The sequence below is a fragment of the Rhinatrema bivittatum genome, chromosome 4 (genome assembly GCF_901001135.1).
Source record: "Rhinatrema bivittatum chromosome 4, aRhiBiv1.1, whole genome shotgun sequence".
Classification (NCBI taxonomy): domain Eukaryota; kingdom Metazoa; phylum Chordata; class Amphibia; order Gymnophiona; family Rhinatrematidae; genus Rhinatrema; species Rhinatrema bivittatum.
Window position 1 is genome coordinate 476,929,805 of NC_042618.1, and position 20,730 is coordinate 476,950,534.

Below are 20,730 nucleotides of genomic sequence, written 5' to 3' on the forward strand. Positions count from 1 at the left end.
TCCAAGCAACTCATTGCATCTACACTGCAAACTAAAACCCATCTTAAACCCAAAGAGGATGGTCTGCAGCTTCCTCTAAATCAGTCCTAGGGCTCTCCCCCACTATCCCACAGCAAGCTGGATTTTCAAGATATCCCAAATAGTAAATGACAGCAGGAAAAGACCGAAATAATCTGACCAGCAAGGTTTTTTTAGGGTTGTAACTGCTGCTCTGTGCAGGTTACCCCCCGCTGCTCTCTTACCATCCTAGGGAGCCTTTGTGTTTATTTGATGCCTTTTTAAAACTCATTTTTCCCTGCACCACTTCCACTGAGAGGTCATATCAGGTATCCACCACCCTTCCCATGAAGCATCTACTATGAAAGTAATACTTTCAGAGATGCTGGCTGAACAAGACCATCTGCCCAGTTATCCTGTCAGCACTGGTAAGAATGCATCCCAGCTGCCAGCCACAGACTATGAGCAGCTGCCAGATTTATCCAGGACAATCTTTTTGTCTTCCTTCTTTGTACTCCATCATGTTAAGTAGAAGGATCCCAACATTGTTCCCTCCAGCACCCACCTTTCCCATGCCTAATCACCAAGCTCTATAATAATCTAGTGCCAGCAGCGCTAGCATGGCCACAGTCTAAACACATGGGCACCTCAGGCTCACTGAGTAGCCTGCCAGACAGACCCTGCTACGTGAGCGCTGCGTCTCTGCTAGGACTTCTAAGGTATCACAGAGCTTGCAGCCTGCCAGACAGACCCTGCTACGTGAGCGCTGCGTCTCTGCTAGGACTTCTAAGGTATCACAGAGCTTGCAGCCTGCCAGGCAGACCCTGCTACGTGAGCGCTGCGTCTCTGCTAGGACTTCTAAGGTATAACAGAGCTTGGAGCCTGCCAGACAGACCCTGCTACGTGAGCGCTGCGTCTCTGCTAGGACTTCTAAGGTATCACAGAGCTTGGAGCCTGCCAGACAGACCCTGCTACGTGAGCGCTGCGTCTCTGCTAGGACTTCTAAGGTATCACAGAGCTTGGAGCCTGCCAGACAGACCCTGCTACGTGAGCGCTGCGTCTCTGCTAGGACTTCTAAGGTATCACAGAGCTTGGAGCCTGCCAGACAGACCCTGCTACGTGAGCGCTGCGTCTCTGCTAGGACTTCTAAGGTATCACAGAGCTTGGAGCCTGCCAGGCAGACCCTGCTACATGAGCGCTGCGTCTCTGCTAGGACTTCTAAGGTATAACAGAGCTTGCAGCCTGCCAGACAGACCCTGCTACGTGAGCGCTGCGTCTCTGCTAGGACTTCTAAGGTATCACAGAGCTTGGAGCCTGCCAGACAGACCCTGCTACGTGAGCGCTGCGTCTCTGCTAGGACTTCTAAGGTATAACAGAGCTTGCAGCCTGCCAGACAGACCCTGCTACGTGAGCGCTGCGTCCCTGCTAGGACTTCTAAGGTATCACAGAGCTTGCAGCCTGCCAGACAGACCCTGCTACGTGAGCGCTGCGTCTCTGCTATTACTTCTAAGGTATCACAGAGCTTGGAGCCTGCCAGACAGACCCTGCTACGTGAGCGCTGCGTCTCTGCTAGGACTTCTAAGATATAACAGAGCTTGCAGCCTGCCAGACAGACCCTGCTACGTGAGCGCTGCGTCCCTGCTAGGACTTCTAAGGTATCACAGAGCTTGGAGCCTGCCAGACAGACCCTGCTACGTGAGCGCTGCGTCTCTGCTATTACTTCTAAGGTATCACAGAGCTTGGAGCCTGCCAGACAGACCCTGCTACGTGAGCGCTGCGTCTCTGCTATTACTTCTAAGGTATCACACAGCTTGGAGCCTGCCAGACAGACCCTGCTACGTGAGCGCTGCGTCTCTGCTAGGACTTCTAAGGTATCACACAGCTTGGAGCCTGCCAGACAGACCCTGCTACGTGAGCGCTGCGTCTCTGCTAGGACTTCTAAGGTATCACACAGCTTGGAGCCTGCCAGACAGACCCTGCTACGTGAGCGCTGCGTCTCTGCTATTACTTCTAAGGTATCACAGAGCTTGGAGCCTGCCAGACAGACCCTGCTACGTGAGCGCTGCGTCTCTGCTATTACTTCTAAGGTATCACACAGCTTGGAGCCTGCCAGACAGACCCTGCTACGTGAGCGCTACGTCTCTGCTAGGACTTCTAAGGTATCACAGAGCTTGGAGCCTGCCAGACAGACCCTGCTACGTGAGCGCTGCGTCTCTGCTATTACTTCTAAGGTATCACAGAGCTTGGAGCCTGCCAGACAGACCCTGCTACGTGAGCGCTGCGTCTCTGCTATTACTTCTAAGGTATCACAGAGCTTGGAGCCTGCCAGACAGACCCTGCTACGTGAGCGCTGCGTCTCTGCTATTACTTCTAAGGTATCACAGAGCTTGCAGCCTGCCAGACAGACCCTGCTACGTGAGCGCTGCGTCCCTGCTAGGACTTCTAAGGTATCACAGAGCTTGGAGCCTGCCAGACAGACCCTGCTACGTGAGCGCTGCGTCTCTGCTATTACTTCTAAGGTATCACAGAGCTTGGAGCCTGCCAGACAGACCCTGCTACGTGAGCGCTGCGTCTCTGCTATTACTTCTAAGGTATCACAGAGCTTGGAGCCTGCCAGACAGACCCAGCTACGTGAGCGCTGCGTCTCTGCTATTACTTCTAAGGTATCACAGAGCTTGGAGCCTGCCAGACAGACCCTGCTACGTGAGCGCTGCGTCTCTGCTAGGACTTCTAAGGTATCACAGAGCTTGGAGCCTGCCAGACAGACCCTGCTACGTGAGCGCTGCGTCTCTGCTAGGACTTCTAAGGTATCACACAGCTTGGAGCCTGCCAGACAGACCCTGCTACGTGAGCGCTGCGTCTCTGCTAGGGCTTCTTGTTTTTATATACTTGCAGCCACGCAGACAGACAGACTCAGCTGCCCGTCAGTTCTAACACTAAAGCCTATCAGACAAACCTGGCCATGTGGATACCTGTTTAACCGCTACAGCTTGTGACATTTCACATTAACCACTTTGTCATTCCTTCTGGCAGCCCCCACTCACAGCGTTGAATCAGGCGAGTAGGGTGCTAGTCTCACTTAAACCCATGTGGCTAGATAGTGCTTCCTGCTGCCCTCACTCTCAGCACCTAAGGATCCCCTGTGCTTATCTCATCTTGCCCTCTTAAACATGCAAATACATCCCATGCATATTCATTAGGGCAACATGTAAAGCAGACTGGTTGGGGGCAGGGGGAGAGGAAAGGACCCCAGTGTGAGCGCCACTGCTCTAGATTGTTCTATGGGCACCTGCCTGCTCCATTTCTATATTTGCACAATGTAATTAAATCCCTCGCCCTCCCCCCTTAACGTTTTTTTATGAGAAAAATGACCCCTGCCTGAAAAATGTTTTCGCATACGCAAGCCCTCGTGTCCTTTCCTATTGGTGTTTGGACCTTTTGATTCCATGGCATGAGTTTCCTTTTCAAGGATGGGTCCCGTGCTCCAGATGTGGCCTGCTGAGAGCACTATGGAGAGGGAGGCTGGAGGCTGGCCTCTGATTCCTCGAGACGTCCCCGGCCGTGGCTGCTCTCGCTTCATTCCCAGTGCATCGCCTTCCCATGTGTTCGCTTCTCGCCTCCGTCTGTCTTCTGAGCTCCCCGGGGCAGGGACTGTCTCTTTATGTGCAGTGGCGCTATAGAAATGCCGGAGGAGGTCATCGCTTCCCTGGCTGGTGTCTCATGGCGTCCCACACGTCCCTGACTTTGAACTGCCACGGGACAGGGATGCGTGACCCAGAACACCTCACGCGCTGTCCTGGTGCAGAGGGTTTGGGCCGCTCCCGAGGCTTTCGTTGGTTTCTCACAATGCAGATGTTTCAGTGCAAGGTCATTCTCTGCCTTTGTAGGCCTCTGTCAGGGCCTGGGAAAAAAAAAAAAACGTAGCCGGTCCATCATGGTGTCAGTCGAAGGCCGGGGAAGGAAGTGATTTTCTGCCGTATTCCTTCATGGGATAAGTCTGTCCCGAAGCTCGGCTGAAAAGCTGAGCGGCCGCCGAGGCAGAGTCACCTGGGCAGAGCTCAGGTAGGAGTTAAAGGAAAGTTTGTGTCCTGTGTGGTAACAGGGTGGATCAGTGTTTACCTGTCGCTTATTAAAGGCAGGCGCACCGCACAGCAGGTAGTCAGGATCTTGTTCGTATTTCTGGGGACTTTTTTTTTTTTTTTTTTGTCTTCTTCTCACAAAGCTCCGTGCAATCATTTCTTTTTCTCAGGAGCGGTGCAGGTCGAGGAACGCCAGGTGTGTCAACGCCTCGGGTTGCTGGGTGAGTCCGCAGTCACTCTGGGTTTCAAACGCTCGCCTGGCTGCTCGTGGTGAAGCTGCACCGCCGCTTTCTGTATGGAAAAGTCTCTTCCTGCAGCGGAACAGAACCAAGGTAACGAGATCCCGGCAGAACCCTGCCCTAAATCCGACTTGCTAGTGCCGGGCTTGGCTCTGTGCTGTAATGTAATGTACCCCGGTGATACCGTCTGCCTCGGGGGGGATCCTGGCAGCCACACTGCTTAAACTTAAAATGCTTACGCTTGTTTTAAAGCCCAAGCGGAGGATGATCCGTCGGGCCTAACAGCTCGGCGGTGCACTTTCACCTCCGGGCAGGGCTTCATTTGCTGACAGAAAGGGAATGGAGCTGCAGGGCAGAGCGGGGCCAGGCCAGGGAGGCTGGAGCCAGGTCCTTCTCTCCCAAACCCCTTCTTCCATCCCCAGACCCGCCAGGCTTCAGCCTCCAGCCGGCCTGTGCCCAGCAGAGCTGATGCTCCACGTCCTCACGTCTCAGGGTATAAGAAGCAGAATGCCGCTCCAGGTCGTCCTGCCGTAAACGAAGCTCCGGGCGACGGGCGCAGACCAGAAGTGAACAATAATGCCCGTCGCTGCTTCAGCCTGGGCTGTTGTGCTGCTGCTAATTCAGTCCCCCTTTTCAGGCCCGTTCTTAGGTGCTGCGGTGACTGCTTCAGGCTCACGCTCTCTCCCCCTGTTCCCTGATAAACAGGAGGGGGGAATGGGCCGGAGCAGCGGGGGGGTCAGCGTGGCAGCCCCTCTGCTCTGTCTGCTTCGGCCTCATCCCTCTCTCAACGCCCCCCTGCCACCCCTTCCTCTTAATTCTGAAAGGAAGTAGTGGACCTGCCCCACAAATGAAGCCCTACCTCCGGGTCACTGGACCCGCTCTAGGCCACACTCTCTCAGTTGAATTATGGGGCATTACAGGCCATACGTTTTTTCCTTAAGAGCTAAAATCCAACTTTTTAATTTGACATTTGGATGAGATTTGTCCTCGTTTAATTTTGCTATCTGCTACGCCAGCAGGGTTTTGATGTTTTGTTTTTTTTTATTTGTGCATTTTCAAAGGTAGAATCACGAAGCACCTTGAATTTAGAAGTGATAGATACAGACTATATCGTTACAAGAGAAAAAGAAAGAACGAAACAGAATGTGCTCATCTAATCTAGTACTACAGTCCCTGTGTGGGGAGGAAATATGCAGTAAGAAAAGAACCAAACCTTAAATTATAGGCCATAGGCTAAGGAAGGTACAACGCTACCTGTCGCGCCGGATCCTAACGCATCGCTCTAACTTGCTGCAACATGGAAATCTGAATTGAAAGGTCGCTCCTAAAGCTATTGGTCCTCTCTCTTTCCCACGTTGCTGGGTCTCTCTTACGTCTGGGAACAGCAAAACTTTACGACCCAAAAACTGAACATGTTAGAGCCGAAAAGAAAAAAAAGTGGCAGTGTCCACTGCGTATCAAACGCTTTATTCTGTTCCACCAAAAAGGCGGCACTGTCTTGTACCACAAAGTCAGATTGCTCCAGAAATTGAGAGAAATCAAAAGAAGTTGGAGCAATATTTGCATCTACCTTGGGTGAAGACAAATTGGTAGCAGGCAAATAGTAAATTTAGTTAACTCTGGGAATTACATCTGTGGACACTTTAAGAAAGTCAACATAAAATGTCTTAAACACATCCCTAGCTGTAGTCATTGAACACCCGGGAGGGTTCAGAAATCTTAAATTCTTTCTTCCATTCTAATTTCCAGTGTTCTCAATCTTGCGATGCAAATTTGCATAATCTCTACTTAAGGCTGCCTTATACCCATGAAAATTAGAATAATCCTCCTTGATGGTAATCAACTGCTCAGAATGGTCCTTAATAACTTGAGAGTTCACCTGGGCTTGTGAAACGTCTCCCTCCAGATTAGATAAGCTCTAGGTACGAGTGCTTTCCAATGGGGATATAGCTCCCCATAACATGCCCATGGTAATAACCTCTGGAAACCTTGAGAGAAAGGTCCCCTGACAAAGATGTGAATGGGAAAAGCCTTTTCGGCACTCCTAGCCCTATCTTCCACCCTGCCTTGGGGTGATGACGACACCAGAGGGGCCTTTGGGCCTAAAGGGTTAAGAATACTGTGGTTAAATCTAGCAGGGAGGAAGAATCTCCGCATGCATGCAGTGAGGCTTGCGGTATGAAAGGAAAGGGCTGAGCGTGGGAAGAGAGAATGGTTAGCCTGGATGGAAAAGCCTTAGCTATCCCTTCTCCCTTCATTCCCATTCCAGAATCAATTCAAAAAGAAAATCACTGAGAGATTCCAAAATCTGCCGAAAGGAGTGCGCCCCTTTGCTGCGCAGCTTCGGCACGCTGGCTGCGGCACACCACCGTGCGCCCCATCTTACCCACCTGCGGGGACCTCACAGCAGGGCCGGCTGGCTGAGGCGGCGCCTGATGGAAGAGCTTTGTCGTTTGTGTGCTTTTATTGTCTCCGCTTTTAGTGTCATCACTTGCCTATCGCGTTTTTATTATAAGACTGAGCTTACTTGGAACCCACTTGGAGTAGCGGTGCCGCATAATAGGGAATATAAGAAATGTAAAATAAATAAATGAATGTCCTTCCGAATGCCAGCCATGACGGAAGCGTCTGCCGGTACTGATCCCAGGGTGGCAGGGATCGCTGATACTCTGCCTGCTTCCTGACTGGAGCACAGCGATGGGTTTTATTGTCACAAATAGTGTGCGAGGGAACGCGCATTAACAAAGCTCTTCCAGCCCTAGAGCAAAGGAAGCAGGTGGCTTCTGTGCACTGCCTTTCCATGAGGACAGAACCACAAAGGGGGACGGATGTGCTGCTCCCTGGATGTTTGTCTTCTAAAGTCTGGTGTTTCTGATGTCCTGGAAAGGGGATGGGCACAGAGGCCCCCTTATCTGCTTGTTTTGCTTTGTGTACAGACTCCTGAGAAATCTTGCTTTAAACTGGGGGGCTAGCAGCCAAACCAGTGGCTCAGTGGCAGGACTGTGTGGCTGTGAGACCCAGATTTGCTTTAGCCCTCTGGCATTTCGAAGACTTCTAGCAGAGCTCTCTTACAGAGTCATTCATTAAAACGCGATAAGTACCGCCTCACGACGTTAAAAGATTTAAATGAGGGAAGGGGAAGGGGTTAATAAGATGTTAATACTGGGACCACTGCGGGCGATAACGTTTTACACATTATTTGCCAGCGTAGCGCCAGAAATAACACTTTTTGCTGTGGCACTATGGGAGCGATAGTAGACAGCGCGGCCGCAACTGCGGCAGGTGAAAACGTACTGTAGCGATGCGGCCACTGGCTCGCTATCACTCCTCGCCCCTTTTTTTTCGCAACTCATTATCATTATAGCAGAATGATGAATCCCGGGGTAAGTTTACTGTTGGGAAGGGAAATGGATCAAGGGAGCTAGGATGTATCCAAGTTGACAGTCCAGAAGGAGGATTTAAGCAGGAAGATGTTCCTTTTACTGCAAAGCTCTTCCTGTCCAACTCCCATATCTAAAGATAGGAGTGCAGCGTTGAGATGAACCTCAAGTAGGCATGAGTAATGCAAGAGGTAGAGAAGGCTCAGGAATGGAAAACGAAAAAAATATGTAAGTCTGCATACTATATGTCTGCTTGCCTTTAGTGTTCATGACCCCAAACCACAATAAGTAGGATTAATCCTGAGGGCTTCAGAAGTGCGTATGCAATGCTGTACACAATACATAAGGCCGGCTTAACCATTACGCAAACTAGACAGCTGCCTAGAGAGGCAACTTCTGTGGGATGTCAAAGAGCAGCTGCAGTCACGGCAGGCTTGCTGTACAGCTTCTGAATGCCTTTTGTCCAGGGTTTGGGTTACTTCAGAAGGTGTCTGGTAGTGGAGGGAGTCTATTTCACTGTTACTGAGGTGACACTAGGATTTCATGTTTTATTTTCTGTATGTTGAGTAATAAAGGAAACATCCTAGTTCAGCCCAGTCAGCCATTTCAGAGATTACCTTTAGCCAGTGTACTATTGACTTCATTTATACGTTTATGAATGTCTTGCAGTCCACCCTGAAAACCCATGACACTATGACATGATTTCTGAAACATATTTGCATTATATGTGTGTATTTAAGAATCTTTTCTCCAGTTGTGTGTTTTTACAGGATCATTCTGCGAGGGATGGTATTAGTTTGCTCATGCTTGCTGAGTTTAATTTTCAAAATATCAGGGGAGCCTAAGATAATGGAGGTTAAATGTGGAGGAGAGAGTTCAAGGCTGAAGGTTTGCCTAGGGCACCTAATACCATTGCTCCAGATTGGCAGATACAAGCAGAGCTGGTGCTTCCAGTAGGTAAATTAGAGGTCAACTGCAGCACCAACCCTTGGAAGATAGGCAGCAAAATTGCCAGCATGATCCTTGGCCAGTGGAGCCCATCCTGCCCGTGGCCAAGCAAACAAGGGGAGAGACACAGTGGGGTTGCCGGCGACTGAAGAAAAAAGGGCGAGACCCAATGCGGCCACTGACGGGAGTCCTTCCTGCCGGCGGCTGAAGAAAAGAGGGGAGTGGTCCTGTAGGCCTGCAAGTGGACAGGCCCAACGTGAGTGTGTGTGTGTGTGTGTGTGTGGGGGTCTGTGTGTGAGAGAGACAGAATGTTGGTGAGAGACAGCGTATACGTGTGTGAGTGAGAGTGGGAGTGTGTGGATGAGAGCATGTGTGTGAATAAGCTTGTTTGTAAGAGAATGAACATGTGTATGTTAGTATATGTGTGTGTGTGTGTGTGTGTGTGTGTGTTAGACAGAGAGAGAAGAAAGTTTATGGGGGTCCCATCCCACTAATTACGTTCTGGAGTCAATTTGTTTCTAACAGTTGAACCTCTGCAAAGTTGTGATCTTTGGACCCTCCCAACACCGTTCTTGTACGAAACATGGTCCATGTAGGGGGGGACTGTGTAACTCATAACAAGTGTGAAATATCCTCTGATCCATCTGTGAGACTACAAATAAAGATTTTCTCAACAAAAGATAAGGACATCTGAGATTGTTTGCCCTACGATTTTTGATAGCTTGTGGTTGGGGCACTCAGCTTACCCTATTTGCTATAGCATTGGAGAGGACGCTAGTAAATGTAGGCCCAGGGAGCAGGAAGGTTCGAACGAGGCAAACCCAGCAGGCCCTGGAGGCTCCCTGGCAGCCCCTCAGTGTTACCAGGGGCCCAACCAAACACCTTGACGTTTTTGTGATTTGTTGACAAGGATATTTCTAAGATTTGAACCTCAGTATAGCTAGCAGTGAATGCTTGTCCTCCGCTGGGACAGGCCTGGCTGCTTTTCTCTTTCCTTTGAATACCTTTGTGTGGCCCGCACCTTACATCTTCCTAACCTTCCCCTTCCTTGTACGACATGAGCTTCATTCATCGTTTACTGTGCTGGCTGTGAACTGATAAACGGAGCAGACGTGCGCCGCACGCCTTGGAGAAGTCGCTTGCAGGCAAAGTAGCCGCATCTCTGAAGGTCCCTGCCAAGGATCCTGAGAACTTCACCCTTCATTCCTGCCACATCCCGTTTTATTTGTCAGTGGCGGAGCCCTGGATTTAGGTTATCAGAGTCCTGTTTGGAAGACAAACACGATGGAGTCTTTTCTGAGCTGTGCATGCTCCATATGGGGTAATTGTGGCATTATTAAACAATAAATGTTCTGTTTTCCTGCACTGCCTTATCTCTTTCTTTCATGTCTACGGACAGGTGGGATGTGTGTGCAGTTTCAGGGTTTGTTCTACTCCACATTCTTACAAAGAGCACTGACAAACGAGTTAAAGAAGGGATTGCCAGCCGGGCACGGAGGGCTATAGAAAGATGCACCCCACTTTTCAGGGGCCACCTTTGGGCACTGTGGATGCAGTGCTGGACGTCTTCCAGAAGGAGGGAAGAGAATGCTCCTGGGCCCATGGGCATCACTTCTCACACCAACAGTGTGCAAATAAAAAGAGACGTTTCCTGTGGCAAAGATGGCTGTAGAAAACGAAATCCTCTTCCACCAATTACAGTAAAAAATCAGGATTTACAGTCACTCCAAAGACTCACAAAAATCCAGCATTTGGAGCCCCTAACGTACCTGTGGGCCTTCTTTGCCCTTTCAGATTGTAAGTGGGGCCTGCTGATGCTTTTACAGACTCTCTGTGCGAGGTTGTTTGGGTGCGAGCCCTTTGTGCTGTGGCAAACCTATAAGGCCTACGCCGGCAGCTGGCAAGCATGACCTGTAGCAGGACAATCTGGGGCTTCACCCATGCCAGCCACCTTCCCCTGCAGGTTCAGCCCTTGGGTTCTGGCAGCCAGCAGGACTTAGGCAGGTCCCTAAGGCGGTGAAGCAAACAAGAGTCCAATGGCGCACTGGGGTCAGGGCAGGCAGCGGACTAATAGGGTCGGAGCCAGGCCAAGATAGGGGCAAATGGCTAACAAGGATGGTCAGGTCTGAGCAAGAGGTCAGGTCCAGGGGGCAAGCTAGCATGGTCAGGTCCAGGCAGCAGGCTATCATGGTTAGTTCCAGGCAAGAGGTCAAGTTCGGGCAGCAGGCTATCGAGGTCATGTCTAGGCATGAGATCAAGATCCGGAAAGTCAGATGAAGACACACAGAAGAGACTGGATGACACAGCAGGACAAGGCAAAACAGGACAAGGAAGACTGGACAAGGCAAGGCAGGAGAGACAGGAATCAGGAACACAAGCAACCATCTCTGCTAAGGCAAGAGACCCATTGCCAAGTCATGTATGGGGAGTCTGAAGCAGCCTTAAGTACCAGTGGTGGCTGACGTCATCGCTGGGTGCCCGGGTCAGGATTCCCACCATGGCTTGTTTACGAGTAGGTGAGCGCCATGAGGGCTGGGCCTCAGCGCCATGCAAGCTATGCAGCGCAGCCTAGGCCGTGCGGAGCGGTGTTCCTGCCGAGTTTGAGTCGCGCTTCATAAGACTCTTCCTGTAATATGGTACCTGCAACTCTGCCATTTCCTAAAAGTGTCCGTGGCTTGGAGGTTGACTATGGCCAACTTGATGAAGCCCAACACATACTTTTAGCCAGATGGAGTGCACATTTTTCAGGCAGTAAATTGCTTTTTACCCAAGTAAAAGCCTTTGAAATTACCTTCCATAAGACAAATACCAGTTTTACCACAAAACCCAACGTGGTGAATTTGGGGGATTAGGTGTTCATGCAAGGGATACTTCATTCCCTTTTTACCTTGTTTAACTACAGAGAGAACTTTGGTATTTTCAGACCAACCCTAAGGTTTTCCCTTGCCCAGGATGCAGGGATTGGCCCGGCTTGCCCTCGCTCGTGCAGGGTATGCTTGTAGTTTGGGGTTTTGGAGGGAGACGAGTGCTGTTTTTCCGTGGCCCCTGACAGGCCCCCAGGCAGCAGAGCTGGGTAATAAGGACTAGAACCCGCGTGGGATCTAGAAGGGAAGAGAGTGGGGTTTTTTTCTTGGCCTGCTCCAGCTCAGGAGGGAAGTCACCCTTGCCTGAGGGGAATAGGATAGGCTGACACTTTGCCCTGCAGCGGCCCTGGGAGAGAGGATTGATTTGGAAGAGTTTGCTTGTTCTATTTTTCTTGGGAGTAACCTTTTACCAGCAAGTCCTACCCATCTGAAGGAGGAGAGATTGTTTTCCCGAGTTTCCTGTCACCAGGAAAGGACATTGGCTCCGTGGCGGGAGGGAAAAATACAAGGCCCTTGGATTTTTGCTTTCCTTGTATTAAGAGACTTTTGAGCTTCTTTTGCAATTTGGACTCTGATCAAGTTTCCCTAAGTTACAGTAAAGTTTAATTTGCACCCCACTTCCAGGATGTGCAAGGAGTGAGCACATCTGAGATAGCGACTGGAGAGTGAGCGATCAGTCCAGGGTTCCCACCCCCGCGAGCACAGGGCCCCGGAGGTTTGTCCTCCTCCCTGCTGGAGTGAAACCCGTGGCCACCAGATCGGGCTAAAGGCGAGAGGAACTGGAGGTCCGGGGAGATGAGATGGACCCTGAGACTGTTGTGTGTGCTTGCATTGCGGGGGTTACACTCATCCATGCTTGTTGAATTAACATTAATTTTTTTTATATTCAGTTTGAATAAATAGCATTAACTCATCTGGGAAGGCAGGCACTACCACCCTTTTAATAGCAGCAGTCATCATATTCCAAATGCTTTGTGATTAGGGCAGGTGAATATGAGCTGTAAAGGTGCATTCAGAAGACCTGAGGAGGAGTCTGGGATTCAAACTTACTCCCCTCGCCCTGCGATTCCCACAAGAGACCGTACTTCCAAGACTGGTAGAAACAGTGGAAGCAGTCCTGAGGAAAGTGGATCCCCCTTCTATTTCCTCTCACTCACTTTCCAGTCTCACCATCTCACTGCTTCGAGGCTGGTGGAAACACTAGCCGGCCACCTGGGCCACTAGAGCTTAGGGGCGGTGCAGCAGTAGCAAATACCACAGCGAAGGCTCCTTCCTATTCTTCCCGCTTGTGTGGATCCAAAGGAACAGGAGTAGAATTGGCCACACGCAACGAAGATAGCCAACTGGCTCCAGATTTTCAGGACAGGCTGATCCAGTCCTGGTTTTATCCCATGGCACGCAGGGACTTGTAGTTCTGACTTCTGCATTGCATTGCTTTAGAAGAGCAAGGCTGCAAGTCCCTGACTGCTGTTACGCTCGCCGCCCGCGGCGGGCCCTGCGGTGCGGCCCTCTCACCTTTCCAAGCACCCTCCAGGCTCCAGCTCCCCGTCGCTTACGGCTGTGGGCCACCGGCTCCGACCTCGGGCTCCTGCCAGCGCCTCCGGACCTGCTCCACGTCCCGGGACTTCCAGCCAGGATGCGTCCGTCCGTCGGGCCTCTCCGCGGGGTTCGCGGAGAGACGCCGCCAGCAGCGCCGTGCCCCTCCCTAGGCGTGTGCACACGCATCAGTAAAATCTTTAAAGAGCCCGTGGCGGGAACCTGGCCGTGGACACGGATGCTGACGTCAGATCCCTCAGCGTATTTAAGATCAAGCCGAGCGCTGAAGCTTTGCCTTTGCAACAGGTCTCCTCGGTTCCCTGTTTGGTTCTGAGTACTCGTTGCCTCCGTGCTTCCTCGTTCCGTGTTCCTGAGTGTCTTCCACTTCCTGTGTCTTCACTCGTCTCATCTGTGTTTCGACTGATCTCCTGGTGCCGCCCTCTGCTACGTCCGACCTTGCCTACCTTCTCCATGCCTGACCTCTGCTAGGTCCGACCACACTTGCCTTCTCCGTGCCTTGACCACTGCTACGTGACCACGCCTGCCTTCTCCGTGCCTTGACCACTGCAACGTCTGACTACAATTGCCTTCTCCATGCCTTTACCACTGCTACGTGACCATGCCTGCCTTCTCCGGGCCCTGACCACTGCTACATCTGACTACGATTGCCTTCTCCATGCCCTGACCACTGCTACGTGACCATGCCTGCCTTCTCAGTGCCCTGACCACTGCTACGCCTGACCACACCTGCCTTCTCCGGGCCCTGACCACTGCTATGAACGACTACACTACAGACTCTTTGTGTCCAGAGTTCTACGATTACTTGCTATTCCTTTCCATTGCCGCCAGCTCTCATTCGAGTTTGTTAGTGACGCCTCTGTCCCTATCCTCTGGACTTGGACTCCCAAGGCTCCGGCCTTTCTCTGCTCAAGCACCTTCAGTCAAACCTCGTCCCTTGGTGCTTGAGTTCCTGTACTGGGATCCAGGATAATCCTACGCCACCTGCTGGCTGCTGTCTCTGAGCTGAACTGTTCGCCTTTGTTGTTCTACCTCGAGGCCCTCCTAAGTCCTGCCGGCCCCGGCACTCAAAGGCTCAACCCGAGGGGAACGAGGGCTGGTATAAGTGAAGGTCCAGTGGCTTCCGGCTTCAGCTCACTCCACCTGCTGATGGTGGGGACCCGCAGGCCCTTGCCTACAGGTAGCGTCAACACCACCTCAGCCCAAGAATCCACCTCCAGCGCAACAATTGCCTTGGACTAAAAGCAGGACTGGATCAACCTGTCCTGAAAATCTGGGGCCAGCAGGTAACCCTACGCGCAGCTAAAAGAAAGGAGTAAGAGGCAGAGCAGCATGAGCCTGTGTGGCCTAAAAAAAAAGAGCAAGAACAGTGTTTTCCCACATGGTAGAAAGAAAGAAGAAGAGTCCTATCGGTCACTGCTGCTTGTGTGTTCCAGAGGCATAGAAGAGGGAGTCAGCGTGTGTGTGAGATTGATGGAGAGATTGTGTGCATATGAGTGACCATATTTGAGAGTGAGAGTGTGTGAGTATGCATGTATGAGTGAGAGAGAAAGAGAGCATATGTACAAAATGAGAGAGAGCGTGAGTGAAAGGACCAGAGAGTGAGTGATTAAGCGAGAGAGAATGTGTAAAAATGAAAGCCTGTAGGTGTGTGAGAACGTGTGAATGTAATGCCCTTCATCTCTAATCTGAAACACTTCCAGGTAGCCTTCAGCATCCTGCTGCATCCAAAGAACATGATGGGTACTTCCTGCCTCTTGCGGATCAAGGAGTTCTGGGGTTGGGTGAGTTCAGCGTGTGTGGGGTATGTGTGGGGGTGGATGTTGTTTGTGTGTGCAGGTGAGAAGCAGGCTGGGGAGGGGAGCGAAGGTTCAGGGACATGCCCGGGAGCCCTTCATGTTTTCCAAACGTGTTTGTAATGTTTTTGCAATGTGTTCTGACGTGGGGGACGGAGCGCCCAGGCTGGGGGGGCGTTCGGTCCAGTCACTGTCCATGCCCTTTCTGTGATACTTGCTGTATCTTTGTTCCTCTTAATCAGCTGTCAAGGTATCGGTTAAGATAACATCCTTGAATGTGGATGGCATCCACTCTCCGATTAAACGCAAAAAAAGTTGTTATCCTTGTTTCAGCGTTTAAAATCCCAGGTGGTCTTTTTGCAGGAGACTCACCTGACGGGGGTGGAACATAATAAACTGAAGTGGGAGTGGGTTGGGAGCTTTATTAATCGTGGCAGAGAGGTGTGGCGATACGTTTACACAAGCAGTAACATTTCAGCTGGACGAGGTGTTGCAGGACGTGGAAGGTCCTTATGATGCGGTGGTGAGGGACACTCAGCCAACAATGGATAGCTTCCTGCAATGCATGTGCTCCAAACGTCTGATCCCATGATTATTCTCTCCACCTGGTGGGTATTTTAGCGAGACTGCCTGATTGCGCCCTCGTCTTGGGAGGCGACTTTAATACAGTCATGGACAAGTGAATTCACTATAAGCCCCCGAGGGCCACGAGCAGTAATGACCTGCATCTAGGCATCAGTTTTCTCTGTCATGAGTTAAATTCAATAGATGTTTGGAGACTTTTACACCCAGGGGACCAGGATTTCACTTTATTTTCTCACCCTCGCAGCTCTCACTCTCGGTTGGATTATATTCTAGTGCCAGAACATTGTTTTCCTCGCGTCACAGACGTCACTGTAGGGCCCATTTCAATTTCTGATCCTGCTCCCGTATCTGTCACTTTAAAACTGGGTAAGTCCCTCTCCTTCGGCTTTTTCCTGGAGAATGCCCCCAGATTTAGACTCCGATGCGCGCTTAAAGAGGGCTGGGAAGAATATATTCAATTTAATAATACGCCTGGCATTGCCCCGCACACGCTATGGCTCGCTGGAAAAGCAGTAATGAGGGGGGAGATTATGGCTTACGCTGCCACACGCAATAAGCAGAGAATCGCAGAAATTCTGCGTCTCACCGCAGAGTTAAAGCCCGCGCAGGTTAATTTTGTTCGGGACTCCACTACAGCAAACAAGCAAGAGGCAGACCGTGTACGTCAAGCCCGAAACACTGCTTTGCATCAAAGGGCATCGAAATCCTTAAGATATTTTAAATATCAATTGTTTAAACATGGGAATGTTCCGGGTAAGCTCCTTGCGAATTTAGTTAGACCTCGCAGAACCAAATCCTTTATTGCTGGGGTTAAGGGTAGTGATGGCGCTTATCATACTCGTCAGGAAGATATTGAAGCCAGTTTTGTGGCATATTACAAGAAATTATACGCAGCTAAACCTCACCCTCGACCAGTGTCGGAGGGTTTTTTTTCAAAATCTTAACCGGCCAAAACTACTTGGTGACAACCTTTCTGTATTAAGTGCCTGCATCATGGACTCTGAAATTTTTGCTGTCATACAGAAATTGGAAAAAGGGTAAGGCGGCTGGTCCTGATGGGCTCAGCAAGGAGTTTTATAAAACCCTAAAGTTCCTATTATTGCCTAGTCTGGTCTCCTATTATAATTCTTTAATCCAGATTAAACACCTCCTGCCGGACGAAAATTGCTCCACTATCATCTTATTGCCAAAAAAGGGGCGGGATCTACACGATGTGGGATCTTACAGGCCCATCTCTCTCATTAATGTGGACATAAAAATCCTCGCAGCGGTCCTGGCGACCTGGCTCAATACTATCTTGCCCACCTTGGTGCACTCAGATCAGACCAGCTTTGTTTCTCGTCGCCAAGGGGTGCAAAATGTGAGGAGGCTCATTGCCTCCTTAAATTACCATTCACAGGAGGAAGGCCTTATTCTGAGTTTGGATGCCAAAAAGGCTTTTGACTCCCTGTCCTGGGACTATATGTTTTGGGTGCTCCAGCAATGTGGGATAGCTGGGGATTTTGTCGCGTGGTTACAAGCCCTATCCCACAATCCTAATGCTAGAATTCTTATTAACGGAGGCCTGTCGGTCCCATTTCCCCTACAATGTGGTGTACGGCAGGGTTGTCCACTTTCCCCCCTGCTATTTGTTTTAGCAATTGAGCCACTAGCTGAAAAGCTCTGGCGGGAAAACGGATTTTGGGGAATTAGTTTGAGTGGACATCCTGTCAAAATTGCTATGTTTGCGGATGATATTTTGTTATTTGTAGGCCGGCCCCGACAGTGTGCCAGTTATACTCTCGATTTTCACACAGTTCCGGGATATAGCGGACCTTCGCATCAATTTTTCCAAGTCTGAGGCATTGGCCCTACATCCACAGCTCCCTGTGACGTGGCCTGGCTCCTTTCCTTTTACGTGGGCACCTGGGAAATTAAAATACTTAGGGGTATAGATCCCAAGAGAGTTGGATAAGCTCTACGAGTTCAATATATGTGAAACCCTGGCTACTTTGGGGCGACAGTTGCAGGCTTGGCAGTCTCTTCCCCTCACTTTTTCAGGGCGTTGTGCTTTAATCAAAATGATGATTGTTCCTAAATTGCTTTATAAGTTGCACATGCTCCCTCTTTGGCTCAAGGTTCATGTTCTTAAAAAATTGCAGAGGGGGCTGATCCAATTTTTATGGGCGGGTAAGCGCGCCCGGATTTTCTATCAAACATTGGTGCACCCGAAAGCTCGGGGAGGGTTGGGCCTGCCTGACTTCCGTGCTTACAATGTCGCCTGTCAGCTGCGTTTTATTGGGGAATGGATTCTTATGAATATACTTACTGCGAAGAAGGGATGTTGACCCGTATGACTTTACCCTGGTCCCCTCTCTATGTAGTCCAGGCCCCTGCGGCCAAGGTATAATCCCTCACTATTCCCAAATGTTTTTTCTATCCATGCCTGGCGATGGCTACGTCGTCTATACCGAGTGCCAGGCTTGTTCTCGTTGTTTACCCCGTTGGTGGGTAATTGTGATTTTCAGCCTGGTATCAGCACAAGTGGCATAGTCAAGACCTGGGCTCGTCGTGGCCTTACGTATGCCTTTCACTATTTCACACTACCCCAATCTACACGGGTATATATTCCACATTTATTTTTTATTTTAAATATGTTTTTTAAATATGTTTGCTCACCACCACAGAATAAGATTGTACAAGCTCTCATTTTTTAAAACCTGTTACAATAAAGAATGGACATGATATAACACATCCATTTATGAGTAATTATAACGAACTATGTTACCGTAAAGTTTTGGCACTTGTTTAGCGATATAATTTAGTATCTGTTTTCCAATATTGATATTTGTGCCTTGTTGTAAACCGTTATGAAGGTACCTAACTTAGTGACGGTATAGAAAAGTTTTTAAATAAATAAATAGATTTTGAAGAAGACGCCCCTCAAGTGCTACAATATGCGACTATGGTTGAAAATTACAAGTTACCAAGCAAGTTTTTCTTTGCTTACCTCCAAGCTCGCCACTACCTGCAGGCTTTTCGCTGGCAACCAGAGGAGTTTTTACGAGAAACCGCTTTCGCTAAAACTCTGTTTGAATGTGCGTACTCACATAATTCTATCAAAGGATGGAGTAGACTGATTAAAAGCCTGCTGCCGACTTCTCATCTTGATCTTCTGGCCAGCTACTGGACACCGTTTTGTGCAAGGGATGTCACGGTTCCCTTCCTTACTTCTTGTTTCACCTCTCTCCATAAATGGCTGAAGGACTGTGGTTTGCGAGATCTGCAATTTCGGATTATCCATCATACTATTCGTGACGATGTGTGCCGTTTTCGTATGGGTCGCCTCTCTTCTTAACTATGTATTAAATGCTCCAAAACAGAAGGCACCATGCTACATCGGTTGACTCTTTGCTCGTCCCTGGAGACTTTTTGGACTTCACTACTGGCCTGCATCACTAAATGTATCCAGACCCCTCTATGGTTGTCTGCTGTTCTTCTGCTAGCTGGACCACAGGCGCTCTTTGCGACATGTACCAGGGCCCAGGATTGCTTTCCTACTAGCCTGCCGTACTATACTTGCTGATTGGACTGACCCCTTGATTACGCCTTCACTTGCGGCCTGGCATCATCGAATGATGGACAAGGCTCTCTTGGAGCGAATGGATTTTCCCAAATCTCCTAAGCCCATGGCTAAACACTATGCAGATTGCTGGGCTCGCTATTATTCTCTTCTCTCCCTGGATTTACAAAGTCAGTTTAGTACAGCAGGATACCACGTCACTTGGTTCTCCACTCCTCCTGGGGCGAATAACCCCAAGTGGACTATGCTGCATATTTTTTTTTCTCGCTGACTCTTTCTTTTTTCTCCTGGTTTTGCTAGTTCGTTAAGGGTTTTCTTAATCTATATGTAACATGGGGCTTCTGGGCAGGGCTCATGGGTAGGGGGATGAGTCTGTGTCTGTTGGTTGAGGTGGTTGTCTGAGTGAGTTATGTGAGGCGTGATTGGTCTGCGTAGCTTGAATGTGAATGGGGATTGGTTCGGGGTTTTGTTTGCTTACAGGGGTGGATACTGTTACTTAAAAGGAGACTTGCATAACCACTGTACTGTTTGTTCTCTTGTTGGTATCGATTTTCTTGTGTACTTCTTCGTGCTTGTGGAAATGCACGTCTTTGCAATAAAAATGAATTTGCAAAAAAAAAAAAAAAGAATGTGTATATGAATAAGAGAGGCAAACGTTTGTATATCCCATCAATAGTAATCCATAACATTACTGCAAATCAAACGTTCTCAGATATGAAGAGTGGGGCATCATTTGTATCCATATTAGTTTTAATTATTGAGTGTTTTATGTGTCTGCTGTTTTGAAATATTTTTTTGTATCTTTGGAAAATGTTAAAAAAATGTAGAAGTTTTTAATTATTGGATGTTCTATTCAGCAGCTGTTTCGAAATATTCTTTTTATTAGTGTGGTTTTACTATTATTAATTTATATTTCTTGATTTTATTGTTTGATGTTTTTTGAGGAATGGTGATTCTGTTTTTCCACTGCTGCTTTGCATAGAGAGTCTGGCTTGTTGTGGTTTCTGGTTCATTTTTCGTCTGCATGTTTGTATTTATATTTTGTGGTCTCTTTATTCTGTATTTGGTGAGGGTCTGTCTGTGTTCTGTATGTATGACTGAGGTGAGGTATTCTGCTAGCATGTAGTTTCTGGGAAGGGCTCTTAACCTTGGCTTGTTTTGTTTTCCTAATAGGAGGTGTATTGGTATTTTAGTGCCTGGTGTAATATTTGCTGTGTTGCTTTTTCATAGATAGGGTTGTTATTGTTTGAGTGCTGGCAGTTAGTGCTGTTTGGGTATGGGAGGTTTACTATACTTTTCAAAAGGATTTACACATGTAAAGCAGTATTTTACTTGGTAAATGGACTTCATGCACATAAAAAGGCTTTTGAAAATTTACTGCATGTGGACTTTACATGTAAGTGGGCTCTTGAAAATTGCTATGATAAGTTACTTTTAAATTCACACCGCAGCTTTCGGAGGACCAAGCCCATACCCAGAATGCATCACAATAGGTTCCAAGAATTGTCCTTGTGGGTTTTCTGGTTGGCACCACAGCAGTGCATGTACAAATAATATACAGGATGGTGTGATATTTCCACTTCAGAAGACTGTACTTTGAATGTCTTTTTTCATGTAAAATCTATTATAAATGTATAATTTCTCATTGTGTTCGGGGTGTGTGCATGGCTGAAGTTTCCCCTAGTGCACCTCCACCTTTGCACCAGCCCTGCACTTAGTGTAGACG

General features: G+C 49.1%; 1 protein-coding gene across 2 annotated transcripts in view; it reads left to right on the plus strand.

The window, feature by feature from the left end:
* CRACR2A (calcium release activated channel regulator 2A) overlaps nucleotides 1–20,730 on the plus strand; it is a 111,641-nt gene that overhangs the window by 16,687 nt on the left and 74,224 nt on the right. For both annotated transcript variants that reach the window (XM_029597315.1, XM_029597316.1), the window contains exon 2: nucleotides 4,247–4,408. The gene's annotated coding sequence lies outside the window, so the exon portion shown is untranslated. The remainder of the gene's footprint in view (nucleotides 1–4,246; nucleotides 4,409–20,730) is intronic.